General features: G+C 36.5%; 1 pseudogene; it reads left to right on the forward strand.

Annotated features, from left to right (window-relative positions):
- The first annotated feature begins 852 nt into the window (after positions 1 to 852).
- Positions 853 to 14,987, forward strand: part of LOC21395803 — a 20,411-nt pseudogene continuing 6,276 nt past the window's right edge.

The raw sequence follows: 14,987 nt of genomic DNA on the forward strand, positions 1-14,987 counted from the left end.
ATAAGGAAGGATCGATAGATCTGTCACAACAGCCACCCCTTCAGCCGGACATTCACGGGTTCCATGGCCAAACTTCCCACAGCCATAGCAGAAATCCGGCAACTTTTCATACCGTAGATCCGTCCAAACTAGAGATTCACCATCACCCAATCTGATTTTGACTCGGCGACGAATTGATTTAGTGATATCAAGGACCACCCTTACACGCACATACTGACCCCAGCATCGTCCTTTATCATCTTGTTGAACCGACACCGTACTACCAATAATATCACCAACCATCTCTCCAATTCGTGATAACCTTCCTTCTAACGGAAGATTATGTAACTGGACCCAAAACTTTGAATAACAAAAATCATCGCTATCCGCCATATCACATTTTCTGCTACAGTTAAAAACTCTCAGAAAATATCACATCTCAACTCAAATTAAAACTCAAATATGCGAAGCAAACGAGACCATAATGTGATAAAATGATATGCATTTCACTTATTATTATAAAGGATTATTTTGATAAATATCCTTAAATTATGTATCTTATTTTAAAATGTCTCTTCATTTTTTTAAAATAGTTCAAAATAGCCCTCAATTTATAGCAAACGTTTCAAACTGCTCATTCCATCTAAATCCTTGTATAAAATTAACGAATCTGCTGACGTGACATTCATTAAAAACAAATTAAAGCCACTAAATTCTAATTTAATATATAAAAATAATTAAATACTAAAAACTGAATAAAGAAAACATTAAAAAAAAAAAACAAAAAACAAAAACCTCCCTGTCATGGCCTAAACGATTTCCCCAGAAAAAAAGGGGAAAAAAAAAACCAAACTCCTTCTCTAGCCGCCCCCAATGGTGGATCTAATGCTTGTGCGGCGGAGTCTCGCAACAGCTAATCCGGTTTGTAGCTGGGCTTGCGGTGACCCTCGCCGATCGTTGTGCCGTTTTGCACGAGCCTCGTCGCGATCCACAAATGCAATGGCTAGAGAGAGCAGACGCAGCCTCACGATCCTGTTGCCCCCTTTGCGAGCCCAGCCAAGCGGCCTCACCGGCTCGCCGCCCTCCACGTGAACTCAGCTGAAGATTGAAGTGGTATTTCTATCCTGAGATCCTTCATAGATTGCTTCAGATGCTCTGCATAAAAATCCCTTTTATCCAAGTTTACCTTTTATATGAAAATGTCTCCCTTGGGTTATGGATGTAATCGTGTGACTTACCATTTGAAATGTAATTGAGTTGGTATTGTGCATTTATGTTTTTCGTATTCAATTTGAAATCTAAACAGGAAATTGCTTATTGGCATATGCGCTTGGTGATTCCTTCGGAGGGAAATTTGGAGCAAAGATTAGAATTTTCGTCAGAGGTTGAAATTGTTAGGAGCAGAGGAGAATAGATGGTTTTTTTTTTTCAAAAAAATTCTTTAGAAATTACAATTTTAAGAAATGCTTTTAGGATTTTTAAATTGAAGTTATTTATTATTTTTTTATTTTTTAATATTTAATTATTTTTATATTTTAATGAATGTTACATCAGTAAATCTGATTGTCTTATATACATTAATAAGAGAATGTTTACTTCTTATATTTATTTTTAATTTTACCTATGATTCTTTACAGTAATTTTTTTTATAAAATATATACATAAAATAAAAATAATTTTAAATACATGAACTACACTAACTAAATGATCCTATTATAAACTATCCCTTACATATCGTCAACGTTCGAAAGTTCGAGAAGTATTTTCGAAAAAGGAAAAAAGAAAGTTCGAGAAGCATAGGCCATTTTATATTACAGCTCGAAATTTCTACGAATGTTTGAGAAATGCGAGACTCTCTCTCTCTTCTATTTTTTGCTATTTTGAGCGTTTTTGCTCTTTTCGTGATTGGATTTTCTGCTAAAATTGGCAGTATTTGTCTTATAATCGATAATTTGGACCGGGGAAGAACTTTCATTTTATATTTTCTTTTTTGTTTTGGTTTCGATGCTCATGTTTAGTTTTCTGTCGTTGCTGGATTGTGGTTTAGACTGGTGAAGTACATATTTTCTTATGATTTCTGTAGTAAGTCAGGGAAGTCACTCGTGCTTATAGCTAGATTAATGTTTGTCTTTGTCTTCCTTATTGCTGAATACAATAGCTTAGATTTGTGAAATACAAAGCGATTATCGTACAGAAGGAAATAAGTGAAGGGTTGTTCACAAATCGATTATTGTACAGAAGCAAATAAGTGAAGCTAGGTTCATATTTGTTTTGGTGGGTTTAGCTATTCAATGGAAATGGCTTATACTTTTTTTGATTTTGGGTCGTTTTTGGATTTTGGTTTATCAGATTGTTTGGTATAAAATGATGATTTGTGTATGTTGGCAGATAACTACAGAGAGATTAGATAGCATCTATATTTGCTGCCATGTCGTCCGCTGGCTCGTTGGCTGCTCTATGTGGTTGTGTTGCGGATATGAAGTTCCAAAAGCTGTCATCGTCTTCCGCCATTTCCTCGTGCTCTTTTGTCAGAATCAGAAGGCAAAATGTTGTTAGAAGAACGCCTTCTCCAAGGATTTCTGCCATGGCTAAGGAGCTGCATTTCAACAAGGATGGTTCTGCCATTAAGAAACTACAAGTGGGTTTTAATTTTATTCGTTTAAAAGACACTTTCTTTTACTGCTGTTTCTTTACCTGGCTTTGTTGTTTTGGATTTCTCTTATACTTGTGTTTTTGTTGAATCTTTTTTAGACGGGTGTCAACAAGCTCGCAGATCTTGTTGGAGTGACCCTTGGTCCTAAAGGCAGGAATGTTGTCCTTGAGAGCAAGTATGGGTCCCCCAAAATTGTTAACGATGGTGTGACTGTGGCAAAAGAGGTAATCTACCTCTTTAATATCCCCAGTTTTCTATGTTGAAGTTGTAATTCAGTCTAATTTATTTATGTCAGTTATATCCTTGCGCGTTTCTTCCGGTATCAAACATTTTATGGGAACTATTATGAGTAGATTTTACCTACTTCGACCAAGCTACAAATTTACAACCCAAGTGGAACCTTTGGTTTTGGTGACAAATCTTATGACGTGTTCAACTTAAATATGACTTGTGCGATGCTATATAAACTTTTGAGTTCCCTGAATTTATCTCTTTTAACCAGTTTCAAGTATCGTTGTGTGCAATATTGCTAACTGAATATTGTCTGTTTGTCCCAGGTTGAACTGGAGGACCCAGCGGAGAACATTGGAGCTAAATTAGTGAGACAAGCAGCTGCTAAGACCAATGACTTGGCTGGCAACGGCACAACTATGTCTGTTGTGCTTGCATAGGGTCTTATTGCTGAAGGAGTCAAGGTTGGTATTTTGTTTTGAAAGCTGAACTACCTCCATAAAAGCTAAGCAATAGGTCTTATCCACTATTGAGCGGTTTCATTCATTCAGCATGTAGCTGCTGGAGCGAACCCTGTTCTCATCACACGAGGTATTGAGAAGCCCACCAAAGCTTTGGTGTCTAAACTGAAGTTGATTTCAAAGGAGGTAGGTGAGCTGTAAATGAATGGTGTTTGAGATATTAGTCGTGATTGGTCACATTGGTGTTTGTGGGTGTATTGATATTTGTTGGTAAAGATTTTTCAATTGATCAAGTACTTAACACTTGCAGGTTGAAGACAGTGAACTCGCAGATGTGGCCGCCGTTAGTGCGGGAAACAATTATGAAGTAGGAAACATGATAGCTGAAGCCTGGAGCAAAGGTGGGTCGGAAGGGTGTCGTGACCCTTGAGGAGGGGAGAAGTGCTGACAACAGTCTTTATGTCGTTGAAGGAATGCAATTTGACCGTGGTTACATTTCACCTTATTTTGTCACCGACACTGAGAAAATGGCAGTGGAGTATGAGAACTGCAAGATATTGTATTGGACTTTAGCCTTTAGGTTCATATTTTGTCACTGACAGACTGATCAGGGCATGTGTCTACGCAATTGCTTCTCGTTGACAAGAAAATAACAAATGCAAGGGACCTTGTCAATGTTTTGGAGGATGCCATCAGGGGTGGATACCCGGTCTTGATAGTTGCAGAAGACATTGAACAAGAAGCACTAGCAACTCTCGTTGTGAACAAGCTTAGAGGGACGCTAAAGATTGCTGCCCTGAAAGCTCCTGGTTTTGGAGAGCGCAAGAGCGAATACCTTGATGATATTGCCATTCTCACCGGAGGTTGTTTCACATCCACTTTACCAAAATCGTCCTGTATCCACAGTTTACCTTTTGATAGCACTCACATAATTTCTTCCAATTTTCTGCTCACAATGTGACTTTTCAATTGTCATGCAGGAACTGTGGTCAGAGATGAGGTTGGGCTCACCTTGGACAAAGTAGGCAATGAGTTTCTCGGTCAGGCTTCAAAGGTGGTTCTTACCAAGGATACGACAACTATTGTTGGTGATGGAAGCACCCAAGAAGCAGTTAACGAGAGAGTTGCACAGATCAGAAATCTTATTGAGGTACAGCTTTTCTTTGCATCACAATTCTCTATCACATTCACATACCTAAGAGATAAACCTAAGAGATAAATCATTTGTGTGCTTGGATTCACATACCTAAGAGATAAATCATTTGTGTGCTTGGATTCCTTTAAGTTGTTTGAAGACTGATTTTTTGGTATTGTTTTATAGGCTGCAGAGCAAGACTATTAGAAGGAAAAACTTAATGAGAGGATCGCTAAATTATCTGGTGGTGTTGTCGTGATTCAGGTAAACTTTTGGCACCTGTAAAGGTGTGTGATTCGTGATGTTATTTGACACAAGTCAATTTGAAAATCTCAATTCCATGGAATGTTTTTTTAACATCAAGGTTGGAGCACAAACTGAGACAGAGCTCAAAGAAAAGAAATTGAGAGTTGAAGATGCTCTTAATGCAACAAAGGTAATTCTAATTTTACACGTCTCATAGTCAAAATGTTTAAATACATTGTATCCCCGCTAAGATTTTCCTTGTGTTTTGTGGAACATAAAAAAAAGACCGAGCTAACGTTCACATTTTCTGACTTTCAGGCTGCTGTTGAGGAAGGTATTGTGGTAGGTGGTGGGTGCACGCTGCTGAGATTGGCATCAAAGGTGGACGGAATCAGGGACACCCTTGAGAATGATGAGGAAAAGGTATTTTTTCTTCAAACCAGCATGACTTTTGACTGTTTTTCTAATTTGTCAGCAGAGAAAACACTATTCCCAGAGGTCAAGATGTGACGACCCTCTTAGGAGGCCGCCACTGTAGCTGAAATTAACTTGTACTTACTGAGATTTCTTAAAACTTGCGGAACATTTTTTTTTTAATACAAGAAGGAATAATTTCATAATTTGTAACAATAATTTTAAAGGAATGAATCACTAAATTTCTTAAAACTTTTCTTAATTTCAATTAAGATAAAACCTTCTAGAACGTTTGAACTCTTGTTTCAAATACTCTTTAAAAGTCTTTCTAAAACTAGCCAATTCAATCAGGCCATCTAATTTGACTTTAAAACGGATTTCGTGAGAAATCTTAAATTCAAGTACATCTTAAAGTCCTTTTAAAATCAATCATTTAAATCGTCATGTTTAAAATTCGTTTATTTGTTGCATGCACTGTTTCAACGTTCTAAAACTTAAATACTCAAGACTAGGATTGTTAGCTACAATCTCGGTTTCCTTAACATACATATGTACATATACTTTTCAAACATACATGTTTGAAACCTTTGAATCATATAGACATATACATAATTTTACTTAAACTTGCTGCGGAAGATTTAAGTGTGAGCGGTATTTATTCCCATCTCCACCATTCGTCCGCCGTTCGCCATTGCCCTTCAAGAATTGTTGATAGGTTTCTTACCTACAACATGAACATATCTGATTGAGCTTTCGCTCAGCAAGTAGGAACTATCTATCGCAAAATAACTGTAAGTACACATGAATAAATATGCATGAGCTGATTATGCTTAATTATGATGTCTTATCAGTGTCTTATTATCTTATCTTATCTTTCTTACTGATGGGCCCGAGTGCTCGTACCACTTGCGCGCAATGATCGGGACGTGAGGGTTTGTAAGGTCCCGCACGACATCGTGATTATAACTGAATTGAATGCCTCCCTCTTAGAGGACGTTATTATATTTTTTTTCTTCTCCCTTGCGGAGCCTGAGTTACCTCCCTCTCAGAGGCTGGTACGACACTCAACTGAGATTATTCTTATAAGTTCTTCTTGACTTATTAAGGTGTATGCAATATGACATAGCATAGCATACTATAACATGGAATGTACTCAAACACATGTAATTCGTGTGAAATGCTTAAGTGTATGCAGTATAACATAGCATAGCATACATAACATTAAATGTACTCAAACACATATAATTCATGTGCACTGCTTAAGTGTATGCAGCATGACATAGCATTGCATACAATATTTAAAGCATAAACATGCATATATAACATGTGTAACTTTTTTTTTAAAATCTATTCATACTGTAAGCGAGATTCATACTTACCTGATTTCCAGTTAAAGCAGAATTTTTACTCACTTAGATCTTCTATCCTTTATTGTTAAGTTCTGTAAAGGAACGCCCATTTATAGGGTGAGATTAACTTTTAGTACGCTATTTTTATTTAGCATAGTCATTAAGGAATTAAATCATTCCTTAGAACGTAGTTATCCTTTTAATTAAGAATCGTAAAAATTTGTAATTTCTATTATAAGAATTAATTAAATCCTCATAATTCTGTCTTCCTTAATTGCCATTATAAATTTGTGCTAAATTGATAATTCATTAATTATCTCATCCATATAATAAGTCTAATAATCTAGTTAACTAATTTTAATAATTAATTAACCCTCTTATTCATATATTAAGTCTATATAATTTAGTTAATTAATTTTAATACTTAATTAACTTCCTTTACCATATTCTAAGTCTTAGATAATTTAATTAATTAGTTTAATAATTAATTACACTTTTAATAAACTTTACTTTACCGCATTTGACGGACTTATAATAGTGTTGAGGTCCGTGTTTGACGTCGTAAAATTAAGAGTCTAGCGTATCGGCTTTTACGATTTTCGCATGGTTATTTGAAAACCGTTAAGTTTTATTGGAAAACTATATATGACGTTTAACATAACATAAACATAATTCGCGAATCTCATAATTAACGTATTTCGTGAAAATCATACGCCTTATACAACTATCTTAATTAAACTGTAAGCAATGTTTGTACTTGCTTGGATTTCGAGCTAAGCGGTTCTGATAGTATATCGCTTGTCGTGTCCTCCTACGTATTCCTTGAGGAACATCGAAGCATTAAACACTCAATTCTTATCTCCACTTGTTTAGTCCGAATCACCTCGATCCGCGTGCAACCAGTACCAGACAATTCTTATCAGAATTGAATTTGGTTGAACGGACGTCACCATTTCGTTCAGCACGTCGAAACGAGTTGGGATATGGTCTCGGATCATCAAACGGATGTTGATAGCCTGAGAAATGACACCTCGTCGGGATACGATTGTGGCAGCGGCGGTAGTGCACGGCGGCAGAGGCTCCCAGAGAGTTTTTCCGCGATGGACTTGGGTCCTACCCCCCCTAAATTGACCATTCTGAGTCCATTGGTGTGGTCAATTTCACACCATTCGGCATGTAACAGTACATATTAGGACCGGCAACGTCGATAAAATTCGGCGACTCAAATCTCACATTTCCGGTCATGAAATCTTAGAATTGGTTGATGGATTTTCTTACCCATGATCTTATGAGTGTTTTGACACCAAACTCACGACGATCCAACGGTTAGATCGTCAGAACCAACCTACACCATCACGACGGCGGCGGTGAGTTCTGTTTTCTGGCCAAATGGCAACGGTGATGGCTGAAACTGGTCGGGATCGACTCGCCTATTAACTCTGAATCTAATGGTAGGGGTGGTGACACCCATTGCGTCCCGGAGGGAAAAAAATGACGGCGGCGGTGCGAAGATTTTGGCCACCATGGACGGCGGTGCTCCGGCCATCATTGAGCTATGAAAATGAGTGGGGTTTCGTTGTCTTGCTGCACTGAGTCCATAGGGACTGAAATCACCTCGATCGGAGGTCGGACGGAGGAAATATCGTGATCGAAAGTTTCGGTTGTTTTTGAAACTTCGGCCGGCAATTCCGAGTTATTCCGGCGGAGTTTAGGGTCGTGCGACCTGTCAAAATGCTCAGCTCGTCAAGAGCTTTGCATTGACACCAATTGTGTCAAAAACGGAGGTTTGAATCTCAAATTGAGTATTTAGCCATGGACGGTTTTGTGAGAGAATGTGAGAGGAGAGAGAGTGAACGAGAGCAAGAGAGAGAGAGTGTGAGAGAATCATAATAATTTCACTATGTAAAGTGTCTGATTAAGACAAGATTACGTGCTTGATCTTATCATAGTGAAATTAATAAGACACGTAATCTTGCCTTAATAAGACACTTTACATATTGAAGTAATTGTGGTTCTCTCATTCTCTCTTGCTCTCGTTCACTCTCTCTCCTCTCACATTCTCTCACAAAATCGTTCATGGTCAATTACTCAATTTGAGATTTGGACCTCTGTTTTTGACACAGCCGGTGCTGCGCCGCTGCCGTCGTTTATCTCTCTCTCCAGGCCGCCGTGGATGTCACCGCCCCTCTAATCAACTCAAAAGCTGACGCCCAGTAGATCCCGACCAGCAGCCACCGTTGCCGTCGCCGTTTGGCCGAAAAACGGAGCCACTGCCGTCGTCCGTAGAGATAAAAGGTGGCTCTGACGATCTAACCGTTGGATCGTTATGACTTTGGTGTTAAAATACTTAGAAGGAAATGGGTAAGAAACACCCTTAACTAATTTTAAGGTTCCATACACGGAGATCAAGATCAACGTCGCCGGATTTTACCGACATTTTTGAGTTCGATCTGAGCAGTTAGAGGCCGAATTTGGTGAATTCGATTCCACCATTGAACTCAGGAGGTCGAAAACTAGTGGGAGCCGAAGTATCATTGCCCTCCAACCACCAGAGCCGCCGCACGCGCTGCCACGGGTGGCCAACTCTGGCAAGTCTAAGTTTTTAATGTTCCCGACGTCCGTTTGCTGATCTGAGACCATATCTTGACTCGTTTCAACGTAATGAACGCAACGATGACGTACGTTTGGTCAAATTCAACTCTGATAAGAATGGTCTGGTACTGGTTGTACGTGGATCGAGGTGATTCAGACTGAACAAGTGAAGATCAGAATTGAGTGTTTAATGCTATGATGTTCCTCAAGGATCATTCATAGTGCTTGCAGTTTTCTCAGAATTAGTTTTGAGGAATACGCAGGAGGTCACGACAAGCGAGATATTATCAGAACTGCTTAGCTTGGAATCCAGGCAAGTACAAACCTTGCTTACAGTTTAATTAATATAGTCGTATAAGGTGTATGATTTTCACGAAATACATTAATTATGAGATTCGCGAATTATGTTTATGTTTATGTTAAACGTCGTATATAGTTTTTCAATAAAACTTAACGATTTTCAAATAAGCGTGTAAGTAAAAATCGTAAAGAAACAATACGCTAGACCTTTAATTTTATGAGCCCGTCAAGTAAGGTAAAGTAAAGTTTATTAAAAGTGTATTATGGATGATAATTTAATTAATTATTAAACTAATTAATTAAATTATCTAAGACTTAGAATATGGTTAAGGAAGTTAATTAATTTGGTGAAGGAAGTTAATTAATTACTAAGATTAATTAACTAACTCATGTAGACTTAGTATATGAATAAGAAGGTTAATTAATTATTAAAATTAGTTAACTAAATTATTAGACTTATTATAAGGATACGATAATTAATGAATTATCAATTTAATACAAATTTGTAATGACAATTAAGAAAAATAAGATTTTAAGGATTTAATAAATTGATCATTATAGTAAATTATCCTTCAGTAAAGGAAAATAATGCATGCCTTAAGTAAAGGGTTAGATTTTCTTCATAAGTTACTAAAATAGAATAGCAAACGAGAGTTAATCTTACACTTTAAATGAGTGTTCATTTTCAGAAGTAAGCAAGTAAGAGAATAGACTGTTTGGTGAAAAGTGGATTCCAGCTCTGTAAATTAGGTAAGTAGGAATCTCGCCTACAGTATGAATAGATTTTAAAGAAAAAGTTACACACGTTATATATGCATGTTTATGCTTTAAGTATTGTATGCGATGTTATGTCATGCTACATACACTTAAGCAGTGCATATGAATTATATGTGTTTGAGTACATTTAATGTTATGTATACTATATTAGGTCATATTGCATACACTTAAGCATTACATACGAATTATATGTGTTTTAGTACATTCCATGTTATAGTATGCTCTGAGAGAGAGGTAACTCAGGCTCTGCACGGGAGAAGAAAAAAAATATAATAATGTCCTCTAAGAGGGAGGCATTCAGTTCAGTTATAATCACAGTGTCGTGGGGGACCTTGTAATTTGATATATGGAATGGCTTAAGAATCTGTCATCTTAACATTTTTTTAATGGGTTTCCATTATCCAAATTGTTATCATTAACAATAGTAGAAACTATAGTTTGTTTATATACTTGTTCTAATACTATGGGGAATCCATCTTTCCTCAATTTAACATCTTCTATTTTTCTTCTGGGTAATCCGCCATTCTCTTGGAGTTTGAGTGGAAAAAGATCAATCTTACTGTCAATACTTGTAGAAGTTCTCTACTTTTGTTCTAATAGTTTTCCTATTGATTATGGACTATCCTCACTTTTACTTTGTTAGTCATAATCACTAAGCAGTTTCTTATCAATACTGTGGGGCCTCAATTTTACTCTTCTCCATATATATATATATATATTTGTATATATATTTATACTTCAGTTGGAGCTTCACCTTTCTTCTAACAGATGGTTCACGTGACGCACTAACTCAGACACGTGACGCACTAACTCAGAGGTACCTTGAATCTCTTCTCACGCGCAACAACTGTATTGTAATACTTTCTTGTTCTAACTTATTATAGAATTCGAGACAGAACAACATATCATGTCACGAATGTTTGGGCATCTTCCCTGTCTAGACCTTGTTTTATAGGGTAACGAGACCCTTATGAGTCCAAATTTCATACAATTGATTGTAACACATACTTCTATAAGATAATATTTTGTTGTTTTCTGAGTTCTGTAAATGACTACTGGAGGTTTATAGATCTATATTTGTCTTTTAATCATCAGACTTAATAACTGGTTTCCTCAAATATTTGATTCCTTACATGCATCGGCCTCATCTGACATAACCTATCTTCTTTGTAGACCTTTAACTGTTTATGTTTCTATCACAAAATATTCATAACTCTCCTTCAATTCTTTGAAGGATATTTATTGCTTACACAACTAGCTACATCATCTTTTCCTTTAGGGTTACTAATGTATCCTTTAATGATGTGACACTCACTCAATTGTTATGTCTTAGGCTTTATGAGTCTTTATAAAGGGTTTACCCTTTTTATTCTTATTTGGTGTCGAGTTCAAACTACTCTCAAAAGTATGAACTCATTCAAGGAGGTACCATCTTCGTACTTTAGCATTCTTCCTTCTAATTTACTCTTTATATAATCAAGCTCTTAAGCTCATTTCATCTTGTGTTTACTTTCCTCAAAAAATAATTATCTTAAACTTATGATTTTGGATAAATTTCAATAATTTCTCCTTAAAATAGGTATATTTCAAAGTATTACCTTCTGTTGATATCTTTATTCTTAGCTAGTATCATTCGTCTTTCAATCCTTGTACCTCTCAGAGCATAGTTTATAGTCTTAATGATTATACACCCATCATTCTTAACCTAATCCTCGACCTCTAAACTCAATAAGGTCATCCTCCCAGTGTAAGAATGATTACACTAAAAAAAATCTTTCATTTTCTTTATATTCTTAGATTGATAATAGCGTTCCCCTATTTATTATCGGGCATGGTATATATAAAAGAAAATTCTTAAACTATTGCTACGTTTGATACTCCAATATCTTACCTTTAACTTACTTATCCTACTGACTAAGTTGTTAGTCTTTACTGTTCATTTACTTATGTAAGAGATCTTCTCCTTTTTTTTGGCTCCTTAAAAGGATTACATTTCATATCCTCCATTAAGAGCTTGATTTATAATTTCGTGATTTCAGTCCTCAAAGTTTCAATTATAAGTCCTAATAAATCTGCTTTAGATTGGCGTCACAACTAAATTTTTCTTAATAGATAAATACTATCCTTAATTGGTTTGATACATTCTTCTTGTAATTTCCTTCTTACAACGCATATTGATTGTCATGGAAATCATACTATTTCTATTTCCTTCATAATATCTAATAAAAGTTCACACTTCGATTATGAGGTTTCTTATCTTTCTTAAGTTATAATCTTGTTTATCAAAAGATTTCACCTATCCAAGTTAATCTCATTGAGTAGATACGTAAATTAGCACCTTTATTACTTTATTTGAGAATTACTATTCACGAGAATACTAAATCACCACAAGTTGGGTTCTATCCATATTGATGTCTAGGTAAAAACTATGTCATAAGAAAAGTTTAGCCTTTCTATTCGAGAATTTCATACTATTCTATTCTTCTTCTAATCACTTAATTCAGATCACATATATCTATTCGTGGTCACCCTAGTATCGTTCAACCTAGCATATCTAATTCATGATTTTCCAATGGATAAGTTTTTGACAAGTGTATTGTCATACCTTAATTGACTACTATATTGTGGGATGATTTATTTTCTGTCAATCGATACTTTCACCGTAAAGGTAACTTTTACATTTATCATCTTTACCTAATGCAATCTTAATTCTTTTAGCGGATTTTAAACAAATCCGTAACTGTATTCTTCAATCATAAATAGGGTGAGAATATTTCCTCTTGAGGTTGTTGTAGAGGGATTGGTTTGGTTAGAAACTAACTTAGAACAACCTCCCTCAATATGTCCATGACCTCAGGTAGTGTTGGACTTTCGGGCGGCGGGCATGCCCGATGCCCGAAAATTTTCGGGCACGGCGGGCAGACCCGTCTCGCCGCTCGAAAATGATTTTATTCGGGCACGGGTTCGGGTAGCCCGAAAATGGTAAGCCTCCCGACAGCCCGCCGCCGTGGAGAAGCCTTCTCCCGCCGTTCGCTGGATTTTTTTTGAATTTTCCGGCAAATACCCAAAGTTGCCCGAACTGCCTGAATTTTGCCCGAATTACCCGAATTTTTTGTGACCGTTGCCCGAATTTCGACCCGTGCCCGAAAAATGCCCGATTTTTTTTACCGTTAGCCCGAAAAATGCCCGAATTTTGAAAAAAAGGTCTTTTGCCCGAACCCGAACCCGAATTTTCCCCGAATTTTTGAACCAAACGGTCGGATTTTTATCCGTTGCCCGAACTGCCCGAATTTTGCCTGACCTGCCCGAAAAATTTGTAGCCGTTGGACCCGAATTTTTGGGAAAATTTTTTTTTTTTTCAACCCAAAAATTTTCCTATAAATACCCCCCTCCCCCCAACCATTTTTCTCACCCAAAAACTCTCATTCTCTCTCAATTTCTCTTAATCTCTCTTAATCTCGCTTAAATCTCTCTCGAATCTCGATTTCTCTTAAACTCTCTCAAAGCGCTCTCAATCTCTCTTATTTTTCATAATGGCTTCTTCTGATTATGGTGGTGGTGGTGATATTCCTATTGATGCCCAATTCAACATCGAAGAAGGGCAATTTCCTAATGTTTTTCAATCGCAGGAATCGCAAACTATGGAAAGAGATGCTGATCAAACTGCAAATCCGACCCCTGGTGGACGTACTAGAGGTCGAGGACGCAATGGTGGTGGCACAAGTGGCCGTGGAGGAGAGGCAAGCGGTAGTGCTGGTGCAAGTGTTGCAAGTTCTAAGAAGAAATGCAAGCGCACCTCAGCAGTTTGGGAGCACTTCAACACATTCAAGAACGTCGACAATAACGGTAACATTAAATACGTAGCTCAATGTAAATATTGTGGTGAGAAATTACAAGGTAACACTATTCACGGCACTACACGTTTAAGAAGGCACTTTGAAAAGTGTCTTCTAAAGCAAGGAGGCGGAGATCAACTCCGCCAAACACAATTATCGTTTGACCGCCAAACCGGCGGTCTAAGCACGTGGAAATACGATCCGCAAGTTGATCGTATGGAAATGACACGATTAATAGCCACATTAGATCAACCACTAAGTTTTCCTAAACAAAGAAATTGGCAACATTATATTAAAATTATACATAATCCTAATGTACAATTTTTTTCTAGAACTACTCTTAGAAAAGATGCATTAAAATTATATAAATAAGAAAAGAAAGCATTAATCAACCTTCTATACTCTACTAGTGGTTGCGTTGCGTTAACAGTGGATATTTAGTCTGCCGTTGCCAACAAGGATTATTTAGCTATAACCGGACATTATTATAAAGGTTTTGATTTGGATGAGAGAATCTTAGGTTTCAAATGTGTTATAGGATCACATACTGCCAATTTAATATATAACACAATTTTATCTGTTATTGATGAATATAGTTTAAGAGATAGAATAATGGCCATAACATTAGATAATGCAACTGCGAATACTAAAACAATAGAACTTTTTGAAAATGATTTAAGTTTATTTAGTAATAATGATATTTTCCACCAACGTTGTGCATGTCATATAATTAATTTAATAGTAAAGTCCGGTTTAAAATCAATGTCAGGTCATATTAAAAGAATTAGAGATAACATTGCTTGGATTCAAGGTACTAATCAAAGAATACAAGATTGGTTTAGATTTCTACAAGCATGTAATCAAAATCCTAGAGCATTAGCCTTAGATATGCCCATAAGATGGAACTCCACTTACATAATGCTTGAACAATGCATCCCCTATAAAGATGCTATAACAAATTATGTTAGTGCAAAATTAGGAACAAGATTTATAGATGAAACTGATTGGCAAATT

This window comes from Morus notabilis, unplaced genomic scaffold (assembly GCF_000414095.1).
Source record: "Morus notabilis unplaced genomic scaffold, ASM41409v2 Scaffold818, whole genome shotgun sequence".
In the NCBI taxonomy this organism is placed as follows: Eukaryota; Viridiplantae; Streptophyta; class Magnoliopsida; order Rosales; family Moraceae; genus Morus; species Morus notabilis.